Raw genomic sequence first — 25,000 nt, 5'->3', positions numbered from 1 at the left:
CAGGCACAGTCTCTGTGGCGCAATCGGTTAGCGCGTTCAGCTGTTAACCGAAAGGTTGGTGGTTCAAGCCCACCCAGGGACGGCCTTTCCTTTTGTGTTCAACAGTTGTCCGAGGAGAACCCCAGATAGCCATGTAGATTCATTTGAGACACATTGGAATCTCATTCACGTTCATGAAAAGGGTGAGCAGCATCAAGTTCATGTCTTAGTGATACAACAGACATCCCTGGCAGTGTCTGTGACCAAATGAAGTTTTCTGTACCCCAGAAGCAGCAGTAAAGTATTAGCCGGGGATCGAACCCAAAGCCTGGCGACGGCTGTCAAGCCAAAGAAAGGCAGTTCAAGCCCAGCCAAGGACAGGCTCGCTTTAGTGCCTTGCTAGCTATTTGTTTAGAACATTATAGAGTGTCTGCATTAAGTGTTGACCATTTAGAAAGAACTTTAAGCTGGCGTAGAGTCTGCTGCACCGGAATGGAACCTCTCCAGAGACTGAGCAGGTGCAGGATGTCCTAACTGTTCAGAGATCTTGTCTTGGTCTTGTCTTCCATGGAATTGTAGGGTGCCAAAAGCAAGCTCACATGCGTTGGCCGGGAATCGTACCCGGGTCAACTGCTTGGAAGGCAGCTAAGCTCACCACTATACCACCAACGCTACATGCTGAAACTCGCCTAGCATGTACCATTGCAATATACCCAAGAGAAAAATGAGCTTGCTTATTTGCCTACTTTGCTAGATGTAAGCAGTGGGACACATGGTGATACTGCTTACAGACTTCAATTCAAGACTTCAGAAAGATCATGTGCCCCCCTGGATGATGCTGGTGCAACACACACAGCAAAGGACAGCAATTTGAAGTCTGGAAGATTCCAGGGCAAGGGTGGGAAGGATGAAAAGCTAGGTGGCCATGCAACCATTCCTGCTAACCCAAAGCTTACTTGTGCCCTACAACACATTGGCTTAAGACTTGACCAAATCCAATGCTCCAATATGGGGAAGCTTCTCTGTTTGCTGTTTTTTTTTTTTTTTTTTTTTTTTTTTTTAAGTGCGGTGTCACAGTTCACCCATCTCTTCAACTGCAAGAACGGCCCAGGAGTAGTCTTAGCTACCCTAATATGTACGTTACAGCAGGGCCCTTATTACACTTTCTCTTACAGGGCAATGGAAACCGTTTTGCCCATGCGATAAAGCAAGGTGCAAAAATGAATTCATGCCTAGCAGAGGATGGTTTCGATCCATCGACCTCTGGGTTATGGGCCCAGCACGCTTCCGCTGCGCCACTCTGCTTCTGTTTGTATTCAACCTTCAAGTTTAAGAAGGGTACATTAGTTGAAATAGTTACACTACTATCTATGTTACAGCAAGGCCCTAATGACACTTTCTCTTAAGGGGCTATGGCCGACAATTGGCCCATATGGTAAGCAAGGTATAAAAACCAACGTACACCTAGCAGAGGATGGTTTCGATCCATCGACCTCTGGGTTATGGGCCCAGCACGCTTCCGCTGCGCCACTCTGCTGCCATACAGTGAATGCTTCATTGTGGGAAAAAGTGGCGTTAAACTTCTTGGAGCAGACTTACTTCCTCACTCCACAAGACACACATACATCCCCATAAAATCATTTAGCAACAACTGCAGGCACAGTCTCTGTGGCGCAATCGGTTAGCGCGTTCGGCTGTTAACCGAAAGGTTGGTGGTTCAAGCCCACCCAGGGACGGCCTTTCCTTTTGTGTTCAACAGTTGTCCGAAGAGAACCCCAGATAGCCATGTAGATTCATTTGAGACACATTGGAATCTCATTCACGTTCATGAAAAGGGTGAGCAGCATCAAGTTCATGTCTTAGTGATACAACAGACATCCCTGGCAGTGTCTGTGACCAAATGAAGTTTTCTGTACCCCAGAAGCAGCAGTAAAGTATTAGCCGGGGATCGAACCCAAAGCCTGGCGACGGCTGTCAAGCCAAAGAAAGGCAGTTCAAGCCCACCCAAGGACAGGCTCGCTTTAGTGCCTTGCTAGCTATTTGTTTAGAACATTATAGAGTGTCTGCATTAAGTGTTGACCATTTAGAAAGAACTTTAAGCTGGCGTAGAGTCTGCTGCACCGGAATGGAACCTCTCCAGAGACTGAGCAGGTGCAGGATGTCCTAACTGTTCAGAGATCTTGTCTTGGTCTTGTCTTCCATGGAATTGTAGGGTGCCAAAAGCAAGCTCACATGCGTTGGCCGGGAATCGAACCCGGGTCAACTGCTTGGAAGGCAGCTAAGCTCACCACTATACCACCAACGCTACATGCTGAAACTCGCCTAGCATGTACCATTGCAATATACCCAAGAGAAAAATGAGCTTGCTTATTTGCCTACTTTGCTAGATGTAAGCAGTGGGACACATGGTGATACTGCTTACAGACTTCAATTCAAGACTTCAGAAAGATCATGTGCCCCCCTGGATGATGCTGGTGCAACACACACAGCAAAGGACAGCAATTTGAAGTCTGGAAGATTCCAGGGCAAGGGTGGGAAGGATGAAAAGCTAGGTGGCCATGCAACCATTCCTGCTAACCCAAAGCTTACTTGTGCCCTACAACACATTGGCTTAAGACTTGACCAAATCCAATGCTCCAATATGGGGAAGCTTCTCTGTTTGCTGTTTTTTTTTTTTTTTTTTTTTTTTTTTAAGTGCGGTGTCACAGTTCACCCATCTCTTCAACTACAAGAACGGCCCAGGAGTAGTCTTAGCTACCCTAATATGTACGTTACAGCAGGGCCCTTATTACACTTTCTCTTACAGGGCAATGGAAACCGTTTTGCCCATGCGATAAAGCAAGGTGCAAAAATGAATTCATGCCTAGCAGAGGATGGTTTCGATCCATCGACCTCTGGGTTATGGGCCCAGCACGCTTCCGCTGCGCCACTCTGCTTCTGTTTGTATTCAACCTTCAAGTTTAAGAAGGGTACATTAGTTGAAATAGTTACACTACTATCTATGTTACAGCAAGGCCCTAATGACACTTTCTCTTAAGGGGCTATGGCCGACAATTGGCCCATATGGTAAGCAAGGTATAAAAACCAACGTACACCTAGCAGAGGATGGTTTCGATCCATCGACCTCTGGGTTATGGGCCCAGCACGCTTCCGCTGCGCCACTCTGCTGCCATACAGTGAATGCTTCATTGTGGGAAAAAGTGGCGTTAAACTTCTTGGAGCAGACTTACTTCCTCACTCCACAAGACACACATACATCCCCATAAAATCATTTAGCAACAACTGCAGGCACAGTCTCTGTGGCGCAATCGGTTAGCGCGTTCAGCTGTTAACCGAAAGGTTGGTGGTTCAAGCCCACCCTGGGACGGCCTTTCCTTTTGTGTTCAACAGTTGTCCGAAGAGAACCCCAGATAGCCATGTAGATTCATTTGAGACACATTGGAATCTCATTCACGTTCATGAAAAGGGTGAGCAGCATCAAGTTCATGTCTTAGTGATACAACAGACATCCCTGGCAGTGTCTGTGACCAAATGAAGTTTTCTGTACCCCAGAAGCAGCAGTAAAGTATTAGCCGGGGATCGAACCCAAAGCCTGGCGACGGCTGTCAAGCCAAAGAAAGGCAGTTCAAGCCCAGCCAAGGACAGGCTCGCTTTAGTGCCTTGCTAGCTATTTGTTTAGAACATTATAGAGTGTCTGCATTAAGTGTTGACCATTTAGAAAGAACTTTAAGCTGGCGTAGAGTCTGCTGCACCGGAATGGAACCTCTCCAGAGACTGAGCAGGTGCAGGATGTCCTAACTGTTCAGAGATCTTGTCTTGGTCTTGTCTTCCATGGAATTGTAGGGTGCCAAAAGCAAGCTCACATGCGTTGGCCGGGAATCGAACCCGGGTCAACTGCTTGGAAGGCAGCTAAGCTCACCACTATACCACCAACGCTACATGCTGAAACTCGCCTAGCATGTACCATTGCAATATACCCAAGAGAAAAATGAGCTTGCTTATTTGCCTACTTTGCTAGATGTAAGCAGTGGGACACATGGTGATACTGCTTACAGACTTCAATTCAAGACTTCAGAAAGATCATGTGCCCCCCTGGATGATGCTGGTGCAACACACACAGCAAAGGACAGCAATTTGAAGTCTGGAAGATTCCAGGGCAAGGGTGGGAAGGATGAAAAGCTAGGTGGCCATGCAACCATTCCTGCTAACCCAAAGCTTACTTGTGCCCTACAACACATTGGCTTAAGACTTGACCAAATCCAATGCTCCAATATGGGGAAGCTTCTCTGTTTGCTGTTTTTTTTTTTTTTTTTTTTTTTAAGTGCGGTGTCACAGTTCACCCATCTCTTCAACTGCAAGAACGGCCCAGGAGTAGTCTTAGCTACCCTAATATGTACGTTACAGCAGGGCCCTTATTACACTTTCTCTTACAGGGCAATGGAAACCGTTTTGCCCATGCGATAAAGCAAGGTGCAAAAATGAATTCATGCCTAGCAGAGGATGGTTTCGATCCATCGACCTCTGGGTTATGGGCCCAGCACGCTTCCGCTGCGCCACTCTGCTTCTGTTTGTATTCAACCTTCAAGTTTAAGAAGGGTACATTAGTTGAAATAGTTACACTACTATCTATGTTACAGCAAGGCCCTAATGACACTTTCTCTTAAGGGGCTATGGCCGACAATTGGCCCATATGGTAAGCAAGGTATAAAAACCAACGTACACCTAGCAGAGGATGGTTTCGATCCATCGACCTCTGGGTAATGGGCCCAGCACGCTTCCGCTGCGCCACTCTGCTGCCATACAGTGAATGCTTCATTGTGGGAAAAAGTGGCGTTAAACTTCTTGGAGCAGACTTACTTCCTCACTCCACAAGACACACATACATCCCCATAAAATCATTTAGCAACAACTGCAGGCACAGTCTCTGTGGCGCAATCGGTTAGCGCGTTCAGCTGTTAACCGAAAGGTTGGTGGTTCAAGCCCACCCAGGGACGGCCTTTCCTTTTGTGTTCAACAGTTGTCCGAAGAGAACCCCAGATAGCCATGTAGATTCATTTGAGACACATTGGAATCTCATTCACGTTCATGAAAAGGGTGAGCAGCATCAAGTTCATGTCTTAGTGATACAACAGACATCCCTGGCAGTGTCTGTGACCAAATGAAGTTTTCTGTACCCCAGAAGCAGCAGTAAAGTATTAGCCGGGGATCGAACCCAAAGCCTGGCGACGGCTGTCAAGCCAAAGAAAGGCAGTTCAAGCCCACCCAAGGACAGGCTCGCTTTAGTGCCTTGCTAGCTATTTGTTTAGAACATTATAGAGTGTCTGCATTAAGTGTTGACCATTTAGAAAGAACTTTAAGCTGGCGTAGAGTCTGCTGCACCGGAATGGAACCTCTCCAGAGACTGAGCAGGTGCAGGATGTCCTAACTGTTCAGAGATCTTGTCTTGGTCTTGTCTTCCATGGAATTGTAGGGTGCCAAAAGCAAGCTCACATGCGTTGGCCGGGAATCGAACCCGGGTCAACTGCTTGGAAGGCAGCTATGCTCACCACTATACCACCAACGCTACATGCTGAAACTCGCCTAGCATGTACCATTGCAATATACCCAAGAGAAAAATGAGCTTGCTTATTTGCCTACTTTGCTAGATGTAAGCAGTGGGACACATGGTGATACTGCTTACAGACTTCAATTCAAGACTTCAGAAAGATCATGTGCCCCCCTGGATGATGCTGGTGCAACACACACAGCAAAGGACAGCAATTTGAAGTCTGGAAGATTCCAGGGCAAGGGTGGGAAGGATGAAAAGCTAGGTGGCCATGCAACCATTCCTGCTAACCCAAAGCTTACTTGTGCCCTACAACACATTGGCTTAAGACTTGACCAAATCCAATGCTCCAATATGGGGAAGCTTCTCTGTTTGCTGTTTTTTTTTTTTTTTTTTTTTTTTTTTAAGTGCGGTGTCACAGTTCACCCATCTCTTCAACTACAAGAACGGCCCAGGAGTAGTCTTAGCTACCCTAATATGTACGTTACAGCAGGGCCCTTATTACACTTTCTCTTACAGGGCAATGGAAACCGTTTTGCCCATGCGATAAAGCAAGGTGCAAAAATGAATTCATGCCTAGCAGAGGATGGTTTCGATCCATCGACCTCTGGGTTATGGGCCCAGCACGCTTCCGCTGCGCCACTCTGCTTCTGTTTGTATTCAACCTTCAAGTTTAAGAAGGGTACATTAGTTGAAATAGTTACACTACTATCTATGTTACAGCAAGGCCCTAATGACACTTTCTCTTAAGGGGCTATGGCCGACAATTGGCCCATATGGTAAGCAAGGTATAAAAACCAACGTACACCTAGCAGAGGATGGTTTCGATCCATCGACCTCTGGGTTATGGGCCCAGCACGCTTCCGCTGCGCCACTCTGCTGCCATACAGTGAATGCTTCATTGTGGGAAAAAGTGGCGTTAAACTTCTTGGAGCAGACTTACTTCCTCACTCCACAAGACACACATACATCCCCATAAAATCATTTAGCAACAACTGCAGGCACAGTCTCTGTGGCGCAATCGGTTAGCGCGTTCAGCTGTTAACCGAAAGGTTGGTGGTTCAAGCCCACCCAGGGACGGCCTTTCCTTTTGTGTTCAACAGTTGTCCGAAGAGAACCCCAGATAGCCATGTAGATTCATTTGAGACACATTGGAATCTCATTCACGTTCATGAAAAGGGTGAGCAGCATCAAGTTCATGTCTTAGTGATACAACAGACATCCCTGGCAGTGTCTGTGACCAAATGAAGTTTTCTGTACCCCAGAAGCAGCAGTAAAGTATTAGCCGGGGATCGAACCCAAAGCCTGGCGACGGCTGTCAAGCCAAAGAAAGGCAGTTCAAGCCCAGCCAAGGACAGGCTCGCTTTAGTGCCTTGCTAGCTATTTGTTTAGAACATTATAGAGTGTCTGCATTAAGTGTTGACCATTTAGAAAGAACTTTAAGCTGGCGTAGAGTCTGCTGCACCGGAATGGAACCTCTCCAGAGACTGAGCAGGTGCAGGATGTCCTAACTGTTCAGAGATCTTGTCTTGGTCTTGTCTTCCATGGAATTGTAGGGTGCCAAAAGCAAGCTCACATGCGTTGGCCGGGAATCGTACCCGGGTCAACTGCTTGGAAGGCAGCTATGCTCACCACTATACCACCAACGCTACATGCTGAAACTCGCCTAGCATGTACCATTGCAATATACCCAAGAGAAAAATGAGCTTGCTTATTTGCCTACTTTGCTAGATGTAAGCAGTGGGACACATGGTGATACTGCTTACAGACTTCAATTCAAGACTTCAGAAAGATCATGTGCCCCCCTGGATGATGCTGGTGCAACACACACAGCAAAGGACAGCAATTTGAAGTCTGGAAGATTCCAGGGCAAGGGTGGGAAGGATGAAAAGCTAGGTGGCCATGCAACCATTCCTGCTAACCCAAAGCTTACTTGTGCCCTACAACACATTGGCTTAAGACTTGACCAAATCCAATGCTCCAATATGGGGAAGCTTCTCTGTTTGCTGTTTTTTTTTTTTTTTTTTTTTTTAAGTGCGGTGTCACAGTTCACCCATCTCTTCAACTGCAAGAACGGCCCAGGAGTAGTCTTAGCTACCCTAATATGTACGTTACAGCAGGGCCCTTATTACACTTTCTCTTACAGGGCAATGGAAACCGTTTTGCCCATGCGATAAAGCAAGGTGCAAAAATGAATTCATGCCTAGCAGAGGATGGTTTCGATCCATCGACCTCTGGGTTATGGGCCCAGCACGCTTCCGCTGCGCCACTCTGCTTCTGTTTGTATTCAACCTTCAAGTTTAAGAAGGGTACATTAGTTGAAATAGTTACACTACTATCTATGTTACAGCAAGGCCCTAATGACACTTTCTCTTAAGGGGCTATGGCCGACAATTGGCCCATATGGTAAGCAAGGTATAAAAACCAACGTACACCTAGCAGAGGATGGTTTCGATCCATCGACCTCTGGGTTATGGGCCCAGCACGCTTCCGCTGCGCCACTCTGCTGCCATACAGTGAATGCTTCATTGTGGGAAAAAGTGGCGTTAAACTTCTTGGAGCAGACTTACTTCCTCACTCCACAAGACACACATACATCCTCATAAAATCATTTAGCAACAACTGCAGGCACAGTCTCTGTGGCGCAATCGGTTAGCGCGTTCGGCTGTTAACAGAAAGGTTGGTGGTTCAAGCCCACCCAGGGACGGCCTTTCCTTTTGTGTTCAACAGTTGTCCGAAGAGAACCCCAGATAGCCATGTAGATTCATTTGAGACACATTGGAATCTCATTCACGTTCATGAAAAGGGTGAGCAGCATCAAGTTCATGTCTTAGTGATACAACAGACATCCCTGGCAGTGTCTGTGACCAAATGAAGTTTTCTGTACCCCAGAAGCAGCAGTAAAGTATTAGCCGGGGATCGAACCCAAAGCCTGGCGACGGCTGTCAAGCCAAAGAAAGGCAGTTCAAGCCCACCCAAGGACAGGCTCGCTTTAGTGCCTTGCTAGCTATTTGTTTAGAACATTATAGAGTGTCTGCATTAAGTGTTGACCATTTAGAAAGAACTTTAAGCTGGCGTAGAGTCTGCTGCACCGGAATGGAACCTCTCCAGAGACTGAGCAGGTGCAGGATGTCCTAACTGTTCAGAGATCTTGTCTTGGTCTTGTCTTCCCTGGAATTGTAGGGTGCCAAAAGCAAGCTCACATGCGTTGGCCGGGAATCGAACCCGGGTCAACTGCTTGGAAGGCAGCTATGCTCACCACTATACCACCAACGCTACATGCTGAAACTTGCCTAGCATGTACCATTGCAATATACCCAAGAGAAAAATGAGCTTGCTTATTTGCCTACTTTGCTAGATGTAAGCAGTGGGACACATGGTGATACTGCTTACAGACTTCAATTCAAGACTTCAGAAAGATCATGTGCCCCCCTGGATGATGCTGGTGCAACACACACAGCAAAGGACAGCAATTTGAAGTCTGGAAGATTCCAGGGCAAGGGTGGGAAGGATGAAAAGCTAGGTGGCCATGCAACCATTCCTGCTAACCCAAAGCTTACTTGTGCCCTACAACACATTGGCTTAAGACTTGACCAAATCCAATGCTCCAATATGGGGAAGCTTCTCTGGTTGCTGTTTTTTTTTTTTTTTTTTTTTTTTTTTTTTTAAGTGCGGTGTCACAGTTCACCCATCTCTTCAACTGCAAGAACGGCCCAGGAGTAGTCTTAGCTACCCTAATATGTACGTTACAGCAGGGCCCTTATTACACTTTCTCTTACAGGGCAATGGAAACCGTTTTGCCCATGCGATAAAGCAAGGTGCAAAAATGAATTCATGCCTAGCAGAGGATGGTTTCGATCCATCGACCTCTGGGTTATGGGCCCAGCACGCTTCCGCTGCGCCACTCTGCTTCTGTTTGTATTCAACCTTCAAGTTTAAGAAGGGTACATTAGTTGAAATAGTTACACTACTATCTATGTTACAGCAAGGCCCTAATGACACTTTCTCTTAAGGGGCTATGGCCGACAATTGGCCCATATGGTAAGCAAGGTATAAAAACCAACGTACACCTAGCAGAGGATGGTTTCGATCCATCGACCTCTGGGTTATGGGCCCAGCACGCTTCCGCTGCGCCACTCTGCTGCCATACAGTGAATGCTTCATTGTGGGAAAAAGTGGCGTTAAACTTCTTGGAGCAGACTTACTTCCTCACTCCACAAGACACACATACATCCCCATAAAATCATTTAGCAACAACTGCAGGCACAGTCTCTGTGGCGCAATCGGTTAGCGCGTTCGGCTGTTAACCGAAAGGTTGGTGGTTCAAGCCCACCCAGGGACGGCCTTTCCTTTTGTGTTCAACAGTTGTCCGAAGAGAACCCCAGATAGCCATGTAGATTCATTTGAGACACATTGGAATCTCATTCACGTTCATGAAAAGGGTGAGCAGCATCAAGTTCATGTCTTAGTGATACAACAGACATCCCTGGCAGTGTCTGTGACCAAATGAAGTTTTCTGTACCCCAGAAGCAGCAGTAAAGTATTAGCCGGGGATCGAACCCAAAGCCTGGCGACGGCTGTCAAGCCAAAGAAAGGCAGTTCAAGCCCAGCCAAGGACAGGCTCGCTTTAGTGCCTTGCTAGCTATTTGTTTAGAACATTATAGAGTGTCTGCATTAAGTGTTGACCATTTAGAAAGAACTTTAAGCTGGCGTAGAGTCTGCTGCACCGGAATGGAACCTCTCCAGAGACTGAGCAGGTGCAGGATGTCCTAACTGTTCAGAGATCTTGTCTTGGTCTTGTCTTCCATGGAATTGTAGGGTGCCAAAAGCAAGCTCACATGCGTTGGCCGGGAATCGTACCCGGGTCAACTGCTTGGAAGGCAGCTATGCTCACCACTATACCACCAATGCTACATGCTGAAACTCGCCTAGCATGTACCATTGCAATATACCCAAGAGAAAAATGAGCTTGCTTATTTGCCTACTTTGCTAGATGTAAGCAGTGGGACACATGGTGATACTGCTTACAGACTTCAATTCAAGACTTCAGAAAGATCATGTGCCCCCCTGGATGATGCTGGTGCAACACACACAGCAAAGGACAGCAATTTGAAGTCTGGAAGATTCCAGGGCAAGGGTGGGAAGGATGAAAAGCTAGGTGGCCATGCAACCATTCCTGCTAACCCAAAGCTTACTTGTGCCCTACAACACATTGGCTTAAGACTTGACCAAATCCAATGCTCCAATATGGGGAAGCTTCTCTGTTTGCTGTTTTTTTTTTTTTTTTTTTTTTAAGTGCGGTGTCACAGTTCACCCATCTCTTCAACTGCAAGAACGGCCCAGGAGTAGTCTTAGCTACCCTAATATGTACGTTACAGCAGGGCCCTTATTACACTTTCTCTTACAGGGCAATGGAAACCGTTTTGCCCATGCGATAAAGCAAGGTGCAAAAATGAATTCATGCCTAGCAGAGGATGGTTTCGATCCATCGACCTCTGGGTTATGGGCCCAGCACGCTTCCGCTGCGCCACTCTGCTTCTGTTTGTATTCAACCTTCAAGTTTAAGAAGGGTACATTAGTTGAAATAGTTACACTACTATCTATGTTACAGCAAGGCCCTAATGACACTTTCTCTTAAGGGGCTATGGCCGACAATTGGCCCATATGGTAAGCAAGGTATAAAAACCAACGTACACCTAGCAGAGGATGGTTTCGATCCATCGACCTCTGGGTTATGGGCCCAGCACGCTTCCGCTGCGCCACTCTGCTGCCATACAGTGAATGCTTCATTGTGGGAAAAAGTGGCGTTAAACTTCTTGGAGCAGACTTACTTCCTCACTCCACAAGACACACATACATCCCCATAAAATCATTTAGCAACAACTGCAGGCACAGTCTCTGTGGCGCAATCGGTTAGCGCGTTCGGCTGTTAACCGAAAGGTTGGTGGTTCAAGCCCACCCAGGGACGGCCTTTCCTTTTGTGTTCAACAGTTGTCCGAAGAGAACCCCAGATAGCCATGTAGATTCATTTGAGACACATTGGAATCTCATTCACGTTCATGAAAAGGGTGAGCAGCATCAAGTTCATGTCTTAGTGATACAACAGACATCCCTGGCAGTGTCTGTGACCAAATGAAGTTTTCTGTACCCCAGAAGCAGCAGTAAAGTATTAGCCGGGGATCGAACCCAAAGCCTGGCGACGGCTGTCAAGCCAAAGAAAGGCAGTTCAAGCCCACCCAAGGACAGGCTCGCTTTAGTGCCTTGCTAGCTATTTGTTTAGAACATTATAGAGTGTCTGCATTAAGTGTTGACCATTTAGAAAGAACTTTAAGCTGGCGTAGAGTCTGCTGCACCGGAATGGAACCTCTCCAGAGACTGAGCAGGTGCAGGATGTCCTAACTGTTCAGAGATCTTGTCTTGGTCTTGTCTTCCATGGAATTGTAGGGTGCCAAAAGCAAGCTCACATGCGTTGGCCGGGAATCGAACCCGGGTCAACTGCTTGGAAGGCAGCTATGCTCACCACTATACCACCAACGCTACATGCTGAAACTCGCCTAGCATGTACCATTGCAATATACCCAAGAGAAAAATGAGCTTGCTTATTTGCCTACTTTGCTAGATGTAAGCAGTGGGACACATGGTGATACTGCTTACAGACTTCAATTCAAGACTTCAGAAAGATCATGTGCCCCCCTGGATGATGCTGGTGCAACACACACAGCAAAGGACAGCAATTTGAAGTCTGGAAGATTCCAGGGCAAGGGTGGGAAGGATGAAAAGCTAGGTGGCCATGCAACCATTCCTGCTAACCCAAAGCTTACTTGTGCCCTACAACACATTGGCTTAAGACTTGACCAAATCCAATGCTCCAATATGGGGAAGCTTCTCTGTTTGCTGTTTTTTTTTTTTTTTTTTTTTTTTTTTTTTTAAGTGCGGTGTCACAGTTCACCCATCTCTTCAACTGCAAGAACGGCCCAGGAGTAGTCTTAGCTACCCTAATATGTACGTTACAGCAGGGCCCTTATTACACTTTCTCTTACAGGGCAATGGAAACCGTTTTGCCCATGCGATAAAGCAAGGTGCAAAAATGAATTCATGCCTAGCAGAGGATGGTTTCGATCCATCGACCTCTGGGTTATGGGCCCAGCACGCTTCCGCTGCGCCACTCTGCTTCTGTTTGTATTCAACCTTCAAGTTTAAGAAGGGTACATTAGTTGAAATAGTTACACTACTATCTATGTTACAGCAAGGCCCTAATGACACTTTCTCTTAAGGGGCTATGGCCGACAATTGGCCCATATGGTAAGCAAGGTATAAAAACCAACGTACACCTAGCAGAGGATGGTTTCGATCCATCGACCTCTGGGTTATGGGCCCAGCACGCTTCCGCTGCGCCACTCTGCTGCCATACAGTGAATGCTTCATTGTGGGAAAAAGTGGCGTTAAACTTCTTGGAGCAGACTTACTTCCTCACTCCACAAGACACACATACATCCCCATAAAATCATTTAGCAACAACTGCAGGCACAGTCTCTGTGGCGCAATCGGTTAGCGCGTTCGGCTGTTAACCGAAAGGTTGGTGGTTCAAGCCCACCCAGGGACGGCCTTTCCTTTTGTGTTCAACAGTTGTCCGAAGAGAACCCCAGATAGCCATGTAGATTCATTTGAGACACATTGGAATCTCATTCACGTTCATGAAAAGGGTGAGCAGCATCAAGTTCATGTCTTAGTGATACAACAGACATCCCTGGCAGTGTCTGTGACCAAATGAAGTTTTCTGTACCCCAGAAGCAGCAGTAAAGTATTAGCCGGGGATCGAACCCAAAGCCTGGCGACGGCTGTCAAGCCAAAGAAAGGCAGTTCAAGCCCAGCCAAGGACAGGCTCGCTTTAGTGCCTTGCTAGCTATTTGTTTAGAACATTATAGAGTGTCTGCATTAAGTGTTGACCATTTAGAAAGAACTTTAAGCTGGCGTAGAGTCTGCTGCACCGGAATGGAACCTCTCCAGAGACTGAGCAGGTGCAGGATGTCCTAACTGTTCAGAGATCTTGTCTTGGTCTTGTCTTCCATGGAATTGTAGGGTGCCAAAAGCAAGCTCACATGCGTTGGCCGGGAATCGTACCCGGGTCAACTGCTTGGAAGGCAGCTATGCTCACCACTATACCACCAACGCTACATGCTGAAACTCGCCTAGCATGTACCATTGCAATATACCCAAGAGAAAAATGAGCTTGCTTATTTGCCTACTTTGCTAGATGTAAGCAGTGGGACACATGGTGATACTGCTTACAGACTTCAATTCAAGACTTCAGAAAGATCATGTGCCCCCCTGGATGATGCTGGTGCAACACACACAGCAAAGGACAGCAATTTGAAGTCTGGAAGATTCCAGGGCAAGGGTGGGAAGGATGAAAAGCTAGGTGGCCATGCAACCATTCCTGCTAACCCAAAGCTTACTTGTGCCCTACAACACATTGGCTTAAGACTTGACCAAATCCAATGCTCCAATATGGGGAAGCTTCTCTGTTTGCTGTTTTTTTTTTTTTTTTTTTTTTAAGTGCGGTGTCACAGTTCACCCATCTCTTCAACTGCAAGAACGGCCCAGGAGTAGTCTTAGCTACCCTAATATGTACGTTACAGCAGGGCCCTTATTACACTTTCTCTTACAGGGCAATGGAAACCGTTTTGCCCATGCGATAAAGCAAGGTGCAAAAATGAATTCATGCCTAGCAGAGGATGGTTTCGATCCATCGACCTCTGGGTTATGGGCCCAGCACGCTTCCGCTGCGCCACTCTGCTTCTGTTTGTATTCAACCTTCAAGTTTAAGAAGGGTACATTAGTTGAAATAGTTACACTACTATCTATGTTACAGCAAGGCCCTAATGACACTTTCTCTTAAGGGGCTATGGCCGACAATTGGCCCATATGGTAAGCAAGGTATAAAAACCAACGTACACCTAGCAGAGGATGGTTTCGATCCATCGACCTCTGGGTTATGGGCCCAGCACGCTTCCGCTGCGCCACTCTGCTGCCATACAGTGAATGCTTCATTGTGGGAAAAAGTGGCGTTAAACTTCTTGGAGCAGACTTACTTCCTCACTCCACAAGACACACATACATCCCCATAAAATCATTTAGCAACAACTGCAGGCACAGTCTCTGTGGCGCAATCGGTTAGCGCGTTCGGCTGTTAACCGAAAGGTTGGTGGTTCAAGCCCACCCAGGGACGGCCTTTCCTTTTGTGTTCAACAGTTGTCCGAAGAGAACCCCAGATAGCCATGTAGATTCATTTGAGACACATTGGAATCTCATTCACGTTCATGAAAAGGGTGAGCAGCATCAAGTTCATGTCTTAGTGATACAACAGACATCCCTGGCAGTGTCTGTGACCAAATGAAGTTTTCTGTACCCCAGAAGCAGCAGTAAAGTATTAGCCGGGGATCGAACCCAAAGCCTGGCGACGGCTGTCAAGCCAAAGAAAGGCAGTTCAAGCCCACCCAAGGACAGGCTCGCTTTAGTGCCTTGCTAGCTATTTGTTTAGAACATTATAGAGTGTCTGCATTAAGTGTTGACCATTTAGAAAGAACTTTAAGCTGGCGTAGAGTCTGCTGCACCGGAATGGAACCTCTCCAGAGACTGAGCAGGTGCAGGATGTCCTAACTGTTCAGAGATCTTGTCTTGGTCTTGTCTTCCATGGAATTGTAGGGTGCCAAAAGCAAGCTCACATGCGTTGGCCGGGAATCGAACCCGGGTCAACTGCTTGGAAGGCAGCTATGCTCACCACTATACCACCAACGCTACATGCTGAAACTCGCCTAGCATGTACCATTGCAATATACCCAAGAGAAAAATGAGCTTGCTTATTTGCCTACTTTGCTAGATGTAAGCAGTGGGACACATGGTGATACTGCTTACAGACTTCAATTCAAGACTTCAGAAAGATCATGTGCCCCCCTGGATGATGCTGGTGCAACACACACAGCAAAGGACAGCAATTTGAAGTCTGGAAGATTCCAGGGCAAGGGTGGGAAGGATGAAAAGCTAGGTGGCCATGCAACCATTCCTGCTAACCCAAAGCTTACTTGTGCCCTACAACACATTGGCTTAAGACTTGACCAAATCCAATGCTCCAATATGGGGAAGCTTCTCTGTTTGCTGTTTTTTTTTTTTTTTTTTTTTTTTTTTTTTAAGTGCGGTGTCACAGTTCACCCATCTCTTCAACTGCAAGAACGGCCCAGGAGTAGTCTTAGCTACCTTAATATGTACGTTACAGCAGGGCCCTTATTACACTTTCTCTTACAGGGCAATGGAAACCGTTTTGCCCATGCGATAAAGCAAGGTGCAAAAATGAATTCATGCCTAGCAGAGGATGGTTTTGATCCATCGACCTCTGGGTTATGGGCCCAGCACGCTTCCGCTGTGCCACTCTGCTTCTGTTTGTATTCAACCTTCAAGTTTAAGAAGGGTACATTAGTTGAAATAGTTACACTACTATCTATGTTACAGCAAGGCCCTAATGACACTTTCTCTTAAGGGGCTATAGCCGACAATTGGCCCATATGGTAAGCAAGGTATAAAAACCAACGTACACCTAGCAGAGGATGGTTTCGATCCATCGACCTCTGGGTTATGGGCCCAGCACGCTTCCGCTGCGCCACTCTGCTGCCATACAGTGAATGCTTCATTGTGGGAAAAAGTGGCGTTAAACTTCTTGGAGCAGACTTACTTCCTCACTCCACAAGACACACATACATCCCCATAAAATCATTTAGCAACAACTGCAGGCACAGTCTCTGTGGCGCAATCGGTTAGCGCGTTCGGCTGTTAACCGAAAGGTTGGTGGTTCAAGCCCACCCAGGGACGGCCTTTCCTTTTGTGTTCAACAGTTGTCCGAAGAGAACCCCAGATAGCCATGTAGATTCATTTGAGACACATTGGAATCTCATTCACGTTCATGAAAAGGGTGAGCAGCATCAAGTTCATGTCTTAGTGATACAACAGACATCCCTGGCAGTGTCTGTGACCAAATGAAGTTTTCTGTACCCCAGAAGCAGCAGTAAAGTATTAGCCGGGGATCGAACCCAAAGCCTGGCGACGGCTGTCAAGCCAAAGAAAGGCAGTTCAAGCCCACCCAAGGACAGGCTCGCTTTAGTGCCTTGCTAGCTATTTGTTTAGAACATTATAGAGTGTCTGCATTAAGTGTTGACCATTTAGAAAGAACTTTAAGCTGGCGTAGAGTCTGCTGCACCGGAATGGAACCTCTCCAGAGACTGAGCAGGTGCAGGATGTCCTAACTGTTCAGAGATCTTGTCTTGGTCTTGTCTTCCATGGAATTGTAGGGTGCCAAAAGCAAGCTCACATGCGTTGGCCGGGAATCGAACCCGGGTCAACTGCTTGGAAGGCAGCTATGCTCACCACTATACCACCAACGCTACATGCTGAAACTCGCCTAGCATGTACCATTGCAATATACCCAAGAGAAAAATGAGCTTGCTTATTTGCCTACTTTGCTAGATGTAAGCAGTGGGACACATGGTGATACTGCTTACAGACTTCAATTCAAGACTTCAGAAAGATCATGTGCCCCCCTGGATGATGCTGGTGCAACACACACAGCAAAGGACAGCAATTTGAAGTCTGGAAGATTCCAGGGCAAGGGTGGGAAGGATGAAAAGCTAGGTGGCCATGCAACCATTCCTGCTAACCCAAAGCTTACTTGTGCCCTACAACACATTGGCTTAAGACTTGACCAAATCCAATGCTCCAATATGGGGAAGCTTCTCTGTTTGCTGTTTTTTTTTTTTTTTTTTTTTTTTTTTTTAAGTGCGGTGTCACAGTTCACCCATCTCTTCAACTGCAAGAACGGCCCAGGAGTAGTCTTAGCTACCTTAATATGTACGTTACAGCAGGGCCCTTATTACACTTTCTCTTACAGGGCAATGGAAACCGTTTTGCCCATGCGATAAAGCAAGGTGCAAAAATGAATTCATGCCTAGCAGAGGATGGTTTTGATCCATCGACCTCTGGGTTATGGGCCCAGCACGCTTCCGCTGTGCCACTCTGCTTCTGTTTGTATTCAACCTTCAAGTTTAAGAAGGGTACATTAGTTGAAATAGTTACACTACTATCTATGTTACAGCAAGGCCCTAATGACACTTTCTCTTAAGGGGCTATAGCCGACAATTGGCCCATATGGTAAGCAAGGTATAAAAACCAACGTACACCTAGCAGAGGATGGTTTCGATCCATCGACCTCTGGGTTATGGGCCCAGCACGCTTCCGCTGCGCCACTCTGCTGCCATACAGTGAATGCTTCATTGTGGGAAAAAGTGGCGTTAAACTTCTTGGAGCAGACTTACTTCCTCACTCCACAAGACACACATACATCCCCATAAAATCATTTAGCAACAACTGCAGGCACAGTCTCTGTGGCGCAATCGGTTAGCGCGTTCGGCTGTTAACCGAAAGGTTGGTGGTTCAAGCCCACCCAGGGACGGCCTTTCCTTTTGTGTTCAACAGTTGTCCGAAGAGAACCCCAGATAGCCATGTAGATTCATTTGAGACACATTGGAATCTCATTCACGTTCATGAAAAGGGTGAGCAGCATCAAGTTCATGTCTTAGTGATACAACAGACATCCCTGGCAGTGTCTGTGACCAAATGAAGTTTTCTGTACCCCAGAAGCAGCAGTAAAGTATTAGCCGGGGATCGAACCCAAAGCCTGGCGACGGCTGTCAAGACAAAGAAAGGCAGTTCAAGCCCACCCAAGGACAGGCTCGCTTTAGTGCCTTGCTAGCTATTTGTTTAGAACATTATAGAGTGTCTGCATTAAGTGTTGACCATTTAGAAAGAACTTTAAGCTGGCGTAGAGTCTGCTGCACCGGAATGGAACCTCTCCAGAGACTGAGCAGGTGCAGGATGTCCTAACTGTTCAGAGATCTTGTCTTGGTCTTGTCTTCCATGGAATTGTAGGGTGCCAAAAGCAAGCTCACATGCGTTGGCCGGGAATCGAACCCGGGTCAACTGCTTGGAAGGCAGCTATGCTCACCACTATACCACCAACGCTACATGCTGAAACTCGCCTAGCATGTACCATTGCAATATACCCAAGAGAAAAATGAGCTTGCTTATTTGCCTACTTTGCTAGATGTAAGCAGTGGGACACATGGTGATACTGCTTACAGACTTCAATTCAAGACTTCAGAAAGATCATGTGCCCCCCTGGATGATGCTGGTGCAACACACACAGCAAAGGACAGCAATTTGAAGTCTGGAAGATTCCAGGGCAAGGGTGGGAAGGATGAAAAGCTAGGTGGCCATGCAACCATTCCTGCTAACCCAAAGCTTACTTGTGCCCTACAACACATTGGCTTAAGACTTGACCAAATCCAATGCTCCAATATGGGGAAGCTTCTCTGTTTGCTGTTTTTTTTTTTTTTTTTTTTTTTAAGTGCGGTGTCACAGTTCACCCATCTCTTCAACTGCAAGAACGGCCCAGGAGTAGTCTTAGCTACCTTAATATGTACGTTACAGCAGGGCCCTTATTACACTTTCTCTTACAGGGCAATGGAAACCGTTTTGCCCATGCGATAAAGCAAGGTGCAAAAATGAATTCATGCCTAGCAGAGGATGGTTTTGATCCATCGACCTCTGGGTTATGGGCCCAGCACGCTTCCGCTGTGCCACTCTGCTTCTGTTTGTATTCAACCTTCAAGTTTAAGAAGGGTACATTAGTTGAAATAGTTACACTACTATCTATGTTACAGCAAGGCCCTAATGACACTTTCTCTTAAGGGGCTATAGCCGACAATTGGCCCATATGGTAAGCAAGGTATAAAAACCAACGTACACCTAGCAGAGGATGGTTTCGATCCATCGACCTCTGGGTTATGGGCCCAGCACGCTTCCGCTGCGCCACTCTGCTGCCATACAGTGAATGCTTCATTGTGGGAAAAAGTGGCGTTAAACTTCTTGGAGCAGACTTACTTCCTCACTCCACAAGACACACATACATCCCCATAAAATCCTTTAGCAACAACTGCAGGCACAGTCTCTGTGGCGCAATCGGTTAGCGCGTTCGGCTGTTAACCGAAAGGTTGGTGGTTCAAGCCCACCCAGGGACGGCCTTTCCTTTTGTGTTCAACAGTTGTCCGAAGAGAACCCCAGATAGCCATGTAGATTCATTTGAGACACATTGGAATCTCATTCACGTTCATGAAAAGGGTGAGCAGCATCAAGTTCATGTCTTAGTGATACAACAGACATCCCTGGCAGTGTCTGTGACCAAATGAAGTTTTCTGTACCCCAGAAGCAGCAGTAAAGTATTAGCCGGGGATCGAACCCAAAGCCTGGCGACGGCTGTCAAGCCAAAGAAAGGCAGTTCAAGCCCACCCAAGGACAGGCTCGCTTTAGTGCCTTGCTAGCTATTTGTTTAGAACATTATAGAGTGTCTGCATTAAGTGTTGACCATTTAGAAAGAACTTTAAGCTGGCGTAGAGTCTGCTGCACCGGAATGGAACCTCTCCAGAGACTGAGCAGGTGCAGGATGTCCTAACTGTTCAGAGATCTTGTCTTGGTCTTGTCTTCCATGGAATTGTAGGGTGCCAAAAGCAAGCTCACATGCGTTGGCCGGGAATCGAACCCGGGTCAACTGCTTGGAAGGCAGCTATGCTCACCACTATACCACCAACGCTACATGCTGAAACTCGCCTAGCATGTACCATTGCAATATACCCAAGAGAAAAATGAGCTTGCTTATTTGCCTACTTTGCTAGATGTAAGCAGTGGGACACATGGTGATACTGCTTACAGACTTCAATTCAAGACTTCAGAAAGATCATGTGCCCCCCTGGATGATGCTGGTGCAACACACACAGCAAAGGACAGCAATTTGAAGTCTGGAAGATTCCAGGGCAAGGGTGGGAAGGATGAAAAGCTAGGTGGCCATGCAACCATTCCTGCTAACCCAAAGCTTACTTGTGCCCTACAACACATTGGCTTAAGACTTGACCAAATCCAATGCTCCAATATGGGGAAGCTTCTCTGTTTGCTGTTTTTTTTTTTTTTTTTTTAAGTGCGGTGTCACAGTTCACCCATCTCTTCAACTGCAAGAACGGCCCAGGAGTAGTCTTAGCTACCTTAATATGTACGTTACAGCAGGGCCCTTATTACACTTTCTCTTACAGGGCAATGGAAACCGTTTTGCCCATGCGATAAAGCAAGGTGCAAAAATGAATTCATGCCTAGCAGAGGATGGTTTTGATCCATCGACCTCTGGGTTATGGGCCCAGCACGCTTCCGCTGTGCCACTCTGCTTCTGTTTGTATTCAACCTTCAAGTTTAAGAAGGGTACATTAGTTGAAATAGTTACACTACTATCTATGTTACAGCAAGGCCCTAATGACACTTTCTCTTAAGGGGCTATAGCCGACAATTGGCCCATATGGTAAGCAAGGTATAAAAACCAACGTACACCTAGCAGAGGATGGTTTCGATCCATCGACCTCTGGGTTATGGGCCCAGCACGCTTCCGCTGCGCCACTCTGCTGCCATACAGTGAATGCTTCATTGTGGGAAAAAGTGGCGTTAAACTTCTTGGAGCAGACTTACTTCCTCACTCCACAAGACACACATACATCCCCATAAAATCATTTAGCAACAACTGCAGGCACAGTCTCTGTGGCGCAATCGGTTAGCGCGTTCGGCTGTTAACCGAAAGGTTGGTGGTTCAAGCCCACCCAGGGACGGCCTTTCCTTTTGTGTTCAACAGTTGTCCGAAGAGAACCCCAGATAGCCATGTAGATTCATTTGAGACACATTGGAATCTCATTCACGTTCATGAAAAGGGTGAGCAGCATCAAGTTCATGTCTTAGTGATACAACAGACATCCCTGGCAGTGTCTGTGACCAAATGAAGTTTTCTGTACCCCAGAAGCAGCAGTAAAGTATTAGCCGGGGATCGAACCCAAAGCCTGGCGACGGCTGTCAAGCCAAAGAAAGGCAGTTCAAGCCCACCCAAGGACAGGCTCGCTTTAGTGCCTTGCTAGCTATTTGTTTAGAACATTATAGAGTGTCTGCATTAAGTGTTGACCATTTAGAAAGAACTTTAAGCTGGCGTAGAGTCTGCTGCACCGGAATGGAACCTCTCCAGAGACTGAGCAGGTGCAGGATGTCCTAACTGTTCAGAGATCTTGTCTTGGTCTTGTCTTCCATGGAATTGTAGGGTGCCAAAAGCAAGCTCACATGCGTTGGCCGGGAATCGAACCCGGGTCAACTGCTTGGAAGGCAGCTATGCTCACCACTATACCACCAACGCTACATGCTGAAACTCGCCTAGCATGTACCATTGCAATATACCCAAGAGAAAAATGAGCTTGCTTATTTGCCTACTTTGCTAGATGTAAGCAGTGGGACACATGGTGATACTGCTTACAGACTTCAATTCAAGACTTCAGAAAGATCATGTGCCCCCCTGGATGATGCTGGTGCAACACACACAGCAAAGGACAGCAATTTGAAGTCTGGAAGATTCCAGGGCAAGGGTGGGAAGGATGAAAAGCTAGGTGGCCATGCAACCATTCCTGCTAACCCAAAGCTTACTTGTGCCCTACAACACATTGGCTTAAGACTTGACCAAATCCAATGCTCCAATATGGGGAAGCTTCTCTGTTTGCTGTTTTTTTTTTTTTTTTTTTTTTTTTTTTTTAAGTGCGGTGTCACAGTTCACCCATCTCTTCAACTGCAAGAACGGCCCAGGAGTAGTCTTAGCTACCTTAATATGTACGTTACAGCAGGGCCCTTATTACACTTTCTCTTACAGGGCAATGGAAACCGTTTTGCCCATGCGATAAAGCAAGGTGCAAAAATGAATTCATGCCTAGCAGAGGATGGTTTTGATCCATCGACCTCTGGGTTATGGGCCCAGCACGCTTCCGCTGTGCCACTCTGCTTCTGTTTGTATTCAACCTTCAAGTTTAAGAAGGGTACATTAGTTGAAATAGTTACACTACTATCTATGTTACAGCAAGGCCCTAATGACACTTTCTCTTAAGGGGCTATAGCCGACAATTGGCCCATATGGTAAGCAAGGTATAAAAACCAACGTACACCTAGCAGAGGATGGTTTCAATCCATCGACCTCTGGGTTATGGGCCCAGCACGCTTCCGCTGCGCCACTCTGCTGCCATACAGTGAATGCTTCATTGTGGGAAAAAGTGGCGTTAAACTTCTTGGAGCAGACTTACTTCCTCACTCCACAAGACACACATACATCCCCATAAAATCATTTAGCAACAACTGCAGGCACAGTCTCTGTGGCGCAATCGGTTAGCGCGTTCGGCTGTTAACCGAAAGGTTGGTGGTTCAAGCCCACCCAGGGACGGCCTTTCCTTTTGTGTTCAACAGTTGTCCGAAGAGAACCCCAGATAGCCATGTAGATTCATTTGAGACACATTGGAATCTCATTCACGTTCATGAAAAGGGTGAGCAGCATCAAGTTCATGTCTTAGTGATACAACAGACATCCCTGGCAGTGTCTGTGACCAAATGAAGTTTTCTGTACCCCAGAAGCAGCAGTAAAGTATTAGCCGGGGATCGAACCCAAAGCCTGGCGACGGCTGTCAAGCCAAAGAAAGGCAGTTCAAGCCCACCCAAGGACAGGCTCGCTTTAGTGCCTTGCTAGCTATTTGTTTAGAACATTATAGAGTGTCTGCATTAAGTGTTGACCATTTAGAAAGAACTTTAAGCTGGCGTAGAGTCTGCTGCACCGGAATGGAACCTCTCCAGAGACTGAGCAGGTGCAGGATGTCCTAACTGTTCAGAGATCTTGTCTTGGTCTTGTCTTCCATGGAATTGTAGGGTGCCAAAAGCAAGCTCACATGCGTTGGCCGGGAATCGAACCCGGGTCAACTGCTTGGAAGGCAGCTATGCTCACCACTATACCACCAACGCTACATGCTGAAACTCGCCTAGCATGTACCATTGCAATATACCCAAGAGAAAAATGAGCTTGCTTATTTGCCTACTTTGCTAGATGTAAGCAGTGGGACACATGGTGATACTGCTTACAGACTTCAATTCAAGACTTCAGAAAGATCATGTGCCCCCCTGGATGATGCTGGTGCAACACACACAGCAAAGGACAGCAATTTGAAGTCTGGAAGATTCCAGGGCAAGGGTGGGAAGGATGAAAAGCTAGGTGGCCATGCAACCATTCCTGCTAACCCAAAGCTTACTTGTGCCCTACAACACATTGGCTTAAGACTTGACCAAATCCAATGCTCCAATATGGGGAAGCTTCTCTGTTTGCTGTTTTTTTTTTTTTTTTTTTTTTTTTTTTTTTAAGTGCGGTGTCACAGTTCACCCATCTCTTCAACTGCAAGAACGGCCCAGGAGTAGTCTTAGCTACCCTAATATGTACGTTACAGCAGGGCCCTTATTACACTTTCTCTTACAGGGCAATGGAAACCGTTTTGCCCATGCGATAAAGCAAGGTGCAAAAATGAATTCATGCCTAGCAGAGGATGGTTTCGATCCATCGACCTCTGGGTTATGGGCCCAGCACGCTTCCGCTGCGCCACTCTGCTTCTGTTTGTATTCAACCTTCAAGTTTAAGAAGGGTACATTAGTTGAAATAGTTACACTACTATCTATGTTACAGCAAGGCCCTAATGACACTTTCTCTTAAGGGGCTATGGCCGACAATTGGCCCATATGGTAAGCAAGGTATAAAAACCAACGTACACCTAGCAGAGGATGGTTTCGATCCATCGACCTCTGGGTTATGGGCCCAGCACGCTTCCGCTGCGCCACTCTGCTGCCATACAGTGAATGCTTCATTGTGGGAAAAAGTGGCGTTAAACTTCTTGGAGCAGACTTACTTCCTCACTCCACAAGACACACATACATCCCCATAAAATCATTTAGCAACAACTGCAGGCACAGTCTCTGTGGCGCAATCGGTTAGCGCGTTCAGCTGTTAACCGAAAGGTTGGTGGTTCAAGCCCACCCAGGGACGGCCTTTCCTTTTGTGTTCAACAGTTGTCCGAAGAGAACCCCAGATAGCCATGTAGATTCATTTGAGACACATTGGAATCTCATTCACGTTCATGAAAAGGGTGAGCAGCATCAAGTTCATGTCTTAGTGATACAACAGACATCCCTGGCAGTGTCTGTGACCAAATGAAGTTTTCTGTACCCCAGAAGCAGCAGTAAAGTATTAGCCGGGGATCGAACCCAAAGCCTGGCGACGGCTGTCAAGCCAAAGAAAGGCAGTTCAAGCCCACCCAAGGACAGGCTCGCTTTAGTGCCTTGCTAGCTATTTGTTTAGAACATTATAGAGTGTCTGCATTAAGTGTTGACCATTTAGAAAGAACTTTAAGCTGGCGTAGAGTCTGCTGCACCGGAATGGAACCTCTCCAGAGACTGAGCAGGTGCAGGATGTCCTAACTGTTCAGAGATCTTGTCTTGGTCTTGTCT

At 46.8% G+C, this 25,000-nt stretch overlaps 25 non-coding genes across 25 annotated transcripts; 14 read left to right on the top strand and 11 right to left on the bottom strand.

Moving 5' to 3' along the window:
- Positions 1–8: 8 nt before the first annotated feature.
- TRNAN-GUU (transfer RNA asparagine (anticodon GUU)) lies at positions 9–82 on the top strand. Its single transcript has one exon. It is a non-coding gene; the product is annotated as a tRNA-Asn (tRNA).
- A 1,559-nt stretch (positions 83–1,641) lies between these two features.
- On the top strand, positions 1,642–1,715 carry TRNAN-GUU (transfer RNA asparagine (anticodon GUU)). Its single transcript has one exon. It is a non-coding gene; the product is annotated as a tRNA-Asn (tRNA).
- A 497-nt stretch (positions 1,716–2,212) lies between these two features.
- TRNAG-UCC (transfer RNA glycine (anticodon UCC)) lies at positions 2,213–2,284 on the bottom strand. Its single transcript has one exon. It is a non-coding gene; the product is annotated as a tRNA-Gly (tRNA).
- Positions 2,285–3,843: 1,559 nt separating this feature from the next.
- On the bottom strand, positions 3,844–3,915 carry TRNAG-UCC (transfer RNA glycine (anticodon UCC)). Its single transcript has one exon. It is a non-coding gene; the product is annotated as a tRNA-Gly (tRNA).
- A 984-nt stretch (positions 3,916–4,899) lies between these two features.
- On the top strand, positions 4,900–4,973 carry TRNAN-GUU (transfer RNA asparagine (anticodon GUU)). The gene has a single exon. It is a non-coding gene; the product is annotated as a tRNA-Asn (tRNA).
- A 497-nt stretch (positions 4,974–5,470) lies between these two features.
- Positions 5,471–5,542, bottom strand: TRNAG-UCC (transfer RNA glycine (anticodon UCC)). The gene has a single exon. It is a non-coding gene; the product is annotated as a tRNA-Gly (tRNA).
- A 988-nt stretch (positions 5,543–6,530) lies between these two features.
- TRNAN-GUU (transfer RNA asparagine (anticodon GUU)) lies at positions 6,531–6,604 on the top strand. Its single transcript has one exon. It is a non-coding gene; the product is annotated as a tRNA-Asn (tRNA).
- A 2,124-nt stretch (positions 6,605–8,728) lies between these two features.
- TRNAG-UCC (transfer RNA glycine (anticodon UCC)) lies at positions 8,729–8,800 on the bottom strand. The gene has a single exon. It is a non-coding gene; the product is annotated as a tRNA-Gly (tRNA).
- Positions 8,801–9,792: 992 nt separating this feature from the next.
- TRNAN-GUU (transfer RNA asparagine (anticodon GUU)) lies at positions 9,793–9,866 on the top strand. Its single transcript has one exon. It is a non-coding gene; the product is annotated as a tRNA-Asn (tRNA).
- Positions 9,867–11,418: 1,552 nt separating this feature from the next.
- TRNAN-GUU (transfer RNA asparagine (anticodon GUU)) lies at positions 11,419–11,492 on the top strand. Its single transcript has one exon. It is a non-coding gene; the product is annotated as a tRNA-Asn (tRNA).
- A 497-nt stretch (positions 11,493–11,989) lies between these two features.
- TRNAG-UCC (transfer RNA glycine (anticodon UCC)) lies at positions 11,990–12,061 on the bottom strand. The gene has a single exon. It is a non-coding gene; the product is annotated as a tRNA-Gly (tRNA).
- Positions 12,062–13,053: 992 nt separating this feature from the next.
- On the top strand, positions 13,054–13,127 carry TRNAN-GUU (transfer RNA asparagine (anticodon GUU)). Its single transcript has one exon. It is a non-coding gene; the product is annotated as a tRNA-Asn (tRNA).
- Positions 13,128–14,679: 1,552 nt separating this feature from the next.
- Positions 14,680–14,753, top strand: TRNAN-GUU (transfer RNA asparagine (anticodon GUU)). Its single transcript has one exon. It is a non-coding gene; the product is annotated as a tRNA-Asn (tRNA).
- A 497-nt stretch (positions 14,754–15,250) lies between these two features.
- Positions 15,251–15,322, bottom strand: TRNAG-UCC (transfer RNA glycine (anticodon UCC)). Its single transcript has one exon. It is a non-coding gene; the product is annotated as a tRNA-Gly (tRNA).
- A 991-nt stretch (positions 15,323–16,313) lies between these two features.
- On the top strand, positions 16,314–16,387 carry TRNAN-GUU (transfer RNA asparagine (anticodon GUU)). The gene has a single exon. It is a non-coding gene; the product is annotated as a tRNA-Asn (tRNA).
- Positions 16,388–16,884: 497 nt separating this feature from the next.
- TRNAG-UCC (transfer RNA glycine (anticodon UCC)) lies at positions 16,885–16,956 on the bottom strand. Its single transcript has one exon. It is a non-coding gene; the product is annotated as a tRNA-Gly (tRNA).
- Positions 16,957–17,946: 990 nt separating this feature from the next.
- On the top strand, positions 17,947–18,020 carry TRNAN-GUU (transfer RNA asparagine (anticodon GUU)). Its single transcript has one exon. It is a non-coding gene; the product is annotated as a tRNA-Asn (tRNA).
- A 497-nt stretch (positions 18,021–18,517) lies between these two features.
- On the bottom strand, positions 18,518–18,589 carry TRNAG-UCC (transfer RNA glycine (anticodon UCC)). Its single transcript has one exon. It is a non-coding gene; the product is annotated as a tRNA-Gly (tRNA).
- A 984-nt stretch (positions 18,590–19,573) lies between these two features.
- TRNAN-GUU (transfer RNA asparagine (anticodon GUU)) lies at positions 19,574–19,647 on the top strand. Its single transcript has one exon. It is a non-coding gene; the product is annotated as a tRNA-Asn (tRNA).
- Positions 19,648–20,144: 497 nt separating this feature from the next.
- On the bottom strand, positions 20,145–20,216 carry TRNAG-UCC (transfer RNA glycine (anticodon UCC)). Its single transcript has one exon. It is a non-coding gene; the product is annotated as a tRNA-Gly (tRNA).
- Positions 20,217–21,196: 980 nt separating this feature from the next.
- Positions 21,197–21,270, top strand: TRNAN-GUU (transfer RNA asparagine (anticodon GUU)). The gene has a single exon. It is a non-coding gene; the product is annotated as a tRNA-Asn (tRNA).
- A 497-nt stretch (positions 21,271–21,767) lies between these two features.
- TRNAG-UCC (transfer RNA glycine (anticodon UCC)) lies at positions 21,768–21,839 on the bottom strand. The gene has a single exon. It is a non-coding gene; the product is annotated as a tRNA-Gly (tRNA).
- A 991-nt stretch (positions 21,840–22,830) lies between these two features.
- Positions 22,831–22,904, top strand: TRNAN-GUU (transfer RNA asparagine (anticodon GUU)). The gene has a single exon. It is a non-coding gene; the product is annotated as a tRNA-Asn (tRNA).
- A 497-nt stretch (positions 22,905–23,401) lies between these two features.
- On the bottom strand, positions 23,402–23,473 carry TRNAG-UCC (transfer RNA glycine (anticodon UCC)). The gene has a single exon. It is a non-coding gene; the product is annotated as a tRNA-Gly (tRNA).
- A 992-nt stretch (positions 23,474–24,465) lies between these two features.
- TRNAN-GUU (transfer RNA asparagine (anticodon GUU)) lies at positions 24,466–24,539 on the top strand. The gene has a single exon. It is a non-coding gene; the product is annotated as a tRNA-Asn (tRNA).
- The last annotated feature ends 461 nt before the right edge of the window (positions 24,540–25,000 follow it).

This window comes from Hyperolius riggenbachi, chromosome 4, assembly GCF_040937935.1.
Source record: "Hyperolius riggenbachi isolate aHypRig1 chromosome 4, aHypRig1.pri, whole genome shotgun sequence".
Lineage (NCBI taxonomy): Eukaryota > Metazoa > Chordata > Amphibia > Anura > Hyperoliidae > Hyperolius > Hyperolius riggenbachi.
The sequence above is the reverse complement of the archived record's forward strand: the minus strand, read 5'-3'. Positions and strand labels throughout refer to the sequence as shown.